The following is a 7,064-nucleotide window of genomic DNA, read 5'->3' as shown; positions in this document are numbered from 1 at the left end:
GGTGGCTTGTCCTACAAATATCTCTTGCTTGCAATGTATCGGGTGATGGCTTTTATAATCTAGGTACTGCTGCCTGTCCGTTGGTTTTCTAAAAAGCGTGGTTTTAAGTTTACCGTTGTCTAGAATGACGGTAGTATCGAGGAAGTTCACTTTTTTCTCGGAATACTGGCAGGAGAATTTAATAGTCGGATGCGAAGAATTGAGATGAGATATAAACGTTTCTAGAGTCGCGCGGCCGTGTTCCCAAATCATGAAGATGTCGTCTATGTAGCGGAGGTAAACCTGAGGTTTACGCGGAAAAGAGCTTAAAGGAGCCATGAAGACAAAATACAAGTTGAGTTTATTAAAAAGACGGTTTAGTCCCGGTAACAATGATACCAATATCATCGCAATCTTCGAATAAATAACGGAGATATTAAAGAAAACGTGTGAAGCAGTCGCACCCCCTAGCCAATTTCCCTCAACTTTTCTATGACGTCACGGAACCTTGTTTGTGCGATTGGCGGCCGCCTAACTGACCTGTCGCGACGACACATGACTGGACGTCTGTAATGGGACCTCTAGATCCATTTGACCGCATCACTTGAATGTTAACGTCCAGTTAACGCACTGAAAATTGTTTTATTGTTGGCCCGTATGACGTCATTCTTGCTTATAACACGTCACTGTGGCGCAAAATTTGAACGTTTTTTAATACTTCTTGCTTTTTTTTGTTAAAAAACATCATTTGTGGCTGTAATGGAGCTGAGTAAGATACTGAATACTAGTTCTTTCAAATTAAACGAAGTTGTATTTTCTCTTCATGGCTCCTTTAATAAGGTGGCTTCAAGTTGCCCCATGAAAATGTTGGCATAGGTCGGCGCGAATGGAGTACCCATGCTGGTTCCAAAAACTTTAAAAACGTAAGAAGAGTCAAACTCAAAATAATTGAGAGTTAAAACTTGTTTTAACAAAGTGATGTACACTTCTAGCGCATGTTGGTGCGGGTTCTCTGATAAAGCTTTTGAAATAGCTTCGATTCCTTCGACGAAAGGAATGTTTGTATACAATGTGGCAACTTCAAGAGTAACCCGGCCGCGGCGGCCGCTTTTCTGATGGAGGCGAAAAGCAAAAGCGCCCGTGTGTACGAGATTTCGGCGCACGATAAAGATCCCCAGGCGGTCAAAATTAATCCGGCGCCCTCCACTACGGCGCGCCTCATCGCCTGCGTTGCGTCGGCGCGTTAAACCCCACAATCAATCAATCAACTTCAAGAGTAACAAGGAGGGTTCCACAGGGTAGGCGCCCACTCTTATTTATCTCTTCTATTATGCGGAGGAAAGGGGGGGGGGGGGGGGTGTCCTGAACGAATGAAGGAAGAAGAGTCGGAATGTCGGATAGGTAATGATTCAGAAACAGAGATAATGCTTCGGTTGGGGTATTGTTATTCGAAACTATGGGTCTGCCAGGAATGTCGGCAGTGAACAATAATTCTAGGGGGCCTTTTTGGACTTTTGGGAGACGGTAAAAACGTCCTGCATGCTTATTATTCGGTTTCATAAAATTTAAGTCAGTGGTCGTTATTATTTATTTATTTTATTTACAAATACTGCAGGTCAATACTTTGACCCAAGCAAGAGGCTTATACAAAACATAGGAATGAAACGAGTACGAAAGGGAACACAGGCAATAAATATATCAGAAACAAGTCAAGGTTCCCTGCATCTTATACACATGTATTACAAGTGCAACATGACAGAACACGTTAATTTGAAAAAAAGATGACGCTCTAACGCTTCTGCAAAATCTTTTGCTTTTAAAACATCAAGAGGTTAAGAATTCCAGTCTGCAACAGTCCTGGGGAAAAAACTGTTTTTGAAGGCATCTGTTCGGGCGAAAATAGGTGTCAATACGAATTCATGAGTGCGCTTATAGTAGCCCTGGTCACACGTGGTTTAACGCTGCCGGGAAGGGGTATTTTATTTTGCTTGACACGCAATCATGCAGAAATATCAGCCGGCTGACCCGTCTGCGATCATCTAACGTTTGAATATTATTTTCTTTCATCAGAAGAGATGGTGTATCATGCCTGCGGTATTTCCCGTAAATAAATCGAACGGCTTTTCTCTGCACCTTCTCTAACTGAGTAATGTCTTTTAATTCTCTAGATCGCAGATCTGTGAGACTCTGAAGGATTTTTAGGCTGTATTCCGGCTCGGATCGTAATCTGAGGGCTTGTAGTGGCAAGGGTTATTGAGCTGCCTATAAGCTTCATCTTTGTATTTTCCCATACGTAAAATAACTACGCTACCACCTTTGTCGGCTGGCTTTATGATGTCGGTTCTGGCTGATAGGCTATTCAGGGTAACGTCTTCCGACGGAGTTAGGTTCTTGCGCTTGTTTGATCGCTTAGTTGTCAATATTTCTCTTGATACTGATTTTAAGTACAGATCTAATTCTGGAGATTCATCTATATCTGGAGTCCAAGTGCTAGGAGGGTGCAGGGTGCATTCGTTAATGTCAGGTTGGTCCTGCTTTTCCGAAAAAAACTCACTTAGTCTCATTCTCGAGAAAATTCAGTGATATCTTTGTGTAACTCGTATTCATTCACACGGTTATTTGTGGGACAGAAAGTTAGACCCCGTTCCAGGATACCTTTTTCGTCCGCCGTTAGTGTTTTGGAAATCTCAATAACGTTGCTGGGGCAGGTACCGAGGGAGCTCGTTTTTTCTATAGGATTATTGGCTCGGTGAGGGGGTTCTACTAAAGCAATCTCTGTATCGAGGGGGAACATTACATGACCTAACACTCCATAGTCCGGGCTATTGAGAGGCTGATTTTCTACAGTGGAAGCTGTATTTCGCGAGGGAAGCTGGTCACGTTGAAACTTAACCGCTTGCTTATTGCTAAGATCATTTTCCTTGCGATTTATAAAAATATTGAGATCTAGTTTCTCCTGCTCAGTTAGCGGAATAGCTTCAATCTGGTCGTTGAAGAGGCTGAGTTGGCTAGTACAGTGGTCTCTAAGAATTTCAAGGAGGGAAAGCGATGCATTGTTCAGAATATCTTGCCACCTGGCAGCTAGTTCAGGAGGGAGCTCACCAAGGGAACAACTAACTTTTAAGCGGAGACCTTTGGGGATCTTTTTGCTTTGGAGATACGAGGAGTACGTTTTCAGATGAAATCTGTAGTTGGTTTGTTTGCCGGCTAGTTTTCGAGCTTTAAGAAAAAAGTGGTATATATATATATATATATATATATATATATATATATATATATATATATATATATATATATATATATATATATATATATATATATATATATATATATATATATATATATATATATATATACAGGAAGAAATGCCGGCAGTCTACAACGCCAAAGAAGGCATAGGGGAATGGTTAGAATATTTTTGACCGTTAGTGACGTTACATTATTATTTATTAATTACGTGAGAAAGAAAGAAACAAAAACACGCGCCCAGAGTGGGGACCGAACTCACGCCTTTCGATTAGATCTCGAATGCTTTACCAATTCGGCTATCTGGGCGACTGTGTTCTTCACTTTCTGGGGTATTTATATTTACTACAACTATATCTGATGCTTGACGGTGGTAGCCAGCGCCACTCAGACTACACGGGGAGAAGGGGACATTCTTTTCAACCCCCGGGGCTGGACGCGAACGTCTACAGCTTGTCATAAGCGGGTAACTGGCGGGAAAACCTTGCTCCCGCTCCCTTCCCCCACCCGAGCTTCAACCCACTCGCTTCAAGCCCCCTCCTTTCCTGCCCGTTTCTCCCTTGGCTTTTTTTCCATTTCTTTCTTCCTCTCCTTAGTTTATATCCTCTCCCTCTCAGCACCAAGCGCCGCAACTGCTGTGTTGTTACCGGATTTGTTACTTTCTCTGGCTTATTCCTTTCTTTGACGAGGGAGAGGAAGAGAGACTGCAGAGGTGGTCCGTTTACGCTGTTTTTATACGTATTTTGAACGTTTTCTGGCGGAATTTTTATTAGTCGGTTGTTTGGGGAGATCTATAAAATGCATATTTTGCTTTGACAGGCCATTTTTGTGAAAAATTTATTCTTTTGTATTTTTTTTTATTTTTTCAAAATCTGTCAGACTAATAATCTCCATTCAGGGTATTAAAACGATTAAAAGTGTTTCTCCCGCCAAATCTGCATCTTTGTGGAAATGCAGGGCGTTACACAGTCCTGGCCGTTGGAGTGCTCGGTAAAGCATGCTATGCATTAAGAACTAAAGAGCAAGGGCGATAATTTATATTCAGGTTAAATAGTCGGTTGTTAGAGACGAACGCATGATCAAAGCAGATATCTAGGTTCTCAAAAACTACGTACTTATAAAAAAAGTGCCAGGCGCACCGCGAAGCACACAGCGTTTTAACAGCACAATTCAGCCGTAGTTCAAAGACGCAATGGTTCGAGCGCGCATCGCCATTACATCATCCGACGCCGCGTCTTGATGAAAGACCATCCCGAATATGTACGCAATTCACGCCAGCGCCCCGCAGCGCCCCCACACGCTTCGCGCGCTTTCATTGCAGGACGGGCTGCCGCTGGGACGGCGGGGACGGCACACTATCCGTGAAAGGTAATGCGTGCGGAAAGCAACGTTTGCGGACGGAGTTGGCGGAGAGCGCGCTGATATAGTGCCTAGAATATACTGGTGCATTCTAGGCACTATAGCGCTTAGGAAAGTGTACAACTAGAGTGGCTGGAAAGGGTCTAGCCATTCCGGTCACTCTACTATAATAATCCCACAGTTCACCCTCCGCACGGCCGCATGCACACGATTTGTTAGTTTAATAGACCAAACAAATTTTAGTGGAACTGCCAGACAGGTTCCGAGTGAAGCGATCATTTCTTGTGTTTTTAAACGAAGAAAAAAAAAAAGTGATTTCAATTTTTTAAACAATCTGTTCAATTTTTATGCACATATTTTTCGCAGGAGCTGTTTTTCCTGTCGTCAGGGAAGAGCGGTGTAGATAAAACATGCCAATTTTATGACCGCTTGTCACCGTCGCCACCCTCGCTTTCCCCCCTTTCGTATAAATAATTATTTCGTTCTGCATCGTTGGTCACTTAAACACTGGCAACGCAATCACCCAGAGGCCCGACGTCCCGACGATTATACCGATTATACCAAATATGCGACTGCTCCATGATTGTCACTGTGGGCCGACGAAAACACTACAGTGCCGTGATGGGGGCGCGAGAGTGACGCCCTTCACTTCCATCAAAAATCATTGAAAAACACAAACAAATTAAAGAACTGAATGGTTGCTAAACTAAACACTCACCAATGACAATATGCCACGACTTTCACAGCAGTGCAAAAGGCAGTTTTGACCAATGTTACACCGTTACACCACGTTGTCACACGTTACACCAATGGTTACACGTCGCTAGAATACCTTGCAACGTTCGTTTTGACAACGCTACACCTACACCCGCATACACCAACCCAGAGCTGTTCGCCATTCTTCAGTGCAGGAATTTGAAATTTACGTAGCACAAGAACCTGACAACATCACTGCGATGCCCAGATCGTCAAAACGCCAGAGAAATGGATTACAGTGTATGCTGCTGTTGTTCTCACTGAGACCTATCCCGCGGCTGGCCGATGTGGGAACTGTACGGACGACCCAACCTAAACAATCAACAGCGCAGAAATACTGGCAAACAGGTTTAAGAGCGGTGTTTTCCGCCTCGTTCTGCATCCGCCCGGATAGCTCAGTCGGTAGAGCGTTAGGCTTTTAACCTAACGGTCCGGGGTTCGAGCCCCCGTTCGGGCGCGGTCTTTTTTTTTTTTTTTTTTTTGATATTTTTGGGTGTATGTGAGTATTTATCAGCATTGCACCTCATGGCTGCATCGACACAAGTGGGCGAAGGAAACAAAACAAGTGACCGAACTCACGTCTTGAGCGCCCGTTCTGTGGACACTTGTGCGCTTTAGTTCGGAAACCAGCTCGTTCTTTTTGGCGTTTGAGGATAGTAAATCAAATGTTTTCTGAGGCAATGCTATAATGTCTTCTCAGAATAAGTTACGTTTTAAGCAGGTGTGCTATTTCAACATTTCACGGTGCTTTATGATTGCAACGGTACCTTTACCTCTTCTGCATTTTCCATTTTCCCTGCCAAGAAAAAAAGGCCACAACTAGACGGCCAGGTCTTAAAACTTTTTTAGACACCCCTTATTACGGAAAAACGCATGACACACGCAACGAAAATATAAAAAAGTTGGGTTACTCCTATTTTTATTTCCGTGTAGTACTAATCGGAACAATTTCTCCTTAATACCCACGGGATGGACCAGAAAGTTGATTTAAAGCAAAATAAAAATATATTCTCATCTAATGACATCTCTCAAAGCTCCCCCTTCCTCCCGCAGTCAATATATTGGAAAACGTTCCTGCCTAAACTCAATGAATACGCTAAAAATCATTAATAAAAGTGATGAACATCTTCTTACTATCTGACGTCACCCTGGATGCATCGTCGCCGTTCGCGTGTAATTCCTTAGCCCATCCAAAGTAAACAAGATTCCGTGACAAGGATACAACTGGCAGTGGCACTTCTGTCGTGTCCATGGTTAACGTGTACATTTTTTTCTCTTAACTAACCTGGCGCCATCTGTTAACGAGGAAGCACATTGCGTTGTTGGGAGCGCAGTTTATGCGGCCCGCACGGCAGGGGTTCCGAGAGGGGGGGGGCTGCCCCAGGTCTTGGCATGATTAAAAAAAATCATGGCTTTCTTGAAACAAAAAAAAAAACTGTCTAGAGTGGTGCAAAGCATGAGGCGCTCAAGACGACTTCATTTCGCCAGAACGTTACCTAACCGTTACCTAATTCCCCATTCGCCTCGTTTCTCAGTTCCTATTAGTAACAATTGCTACTAATTTATTACTATCGCTAGAGTTTTGATGTTTCTGTCAGGAGAAGTAAATCATTTCGTTCCCCTAATTTTATTCACGGTGCCGGTTGTATCACCCGTGAAGGCGCTTGCGAGTGCAGTAGTACCACGCAGAGGGTACGGTTGCTCTTCCTTAACAAAACAAATGA

At 43.4% G+C, this 7,064-nt stretch overlaps 1 non-coding gene across 1 annotated transcript; it reads left to right on the top strand.

Moving 5' to 3' along the window:
• Positions 1 to 5,724: 5,724 nt before the first annotated feature.
• Trnak-uuu (transfer RNA lysine (anticodon UUU)) lies at positions 5,725 to 5,797 on the top strand. Its single transcript has one exon. It is a non-coding gene; the product is annotated as a tRNA-Lys (tRNA).
• The last annotated feature ends 1,267 nt before the right edge of the window (positions 5,798 to 7,064 follow it).

Source organism: Haemaphysalis longicornis, unplaced genomic scaffold (assembly GCF_048455015.1).
Source record: "Haemaphysalis longicornis isolate Haplotype H1 unplaced genomic scaffold, Haemaphysalis longicornis Haplotype H1 scaffold_2, whole genome shotgun sequence".
Lineage (NCBI taxonomy): Eukaryota > Metazoa > Arthropoda > Arachnida > Ixodida > Ixodidae > Haemaphysalis > Haemaphysalis longicornis.
This window is presented reverse-complemented; position numbering and strand designations above follow the sequence as displayed.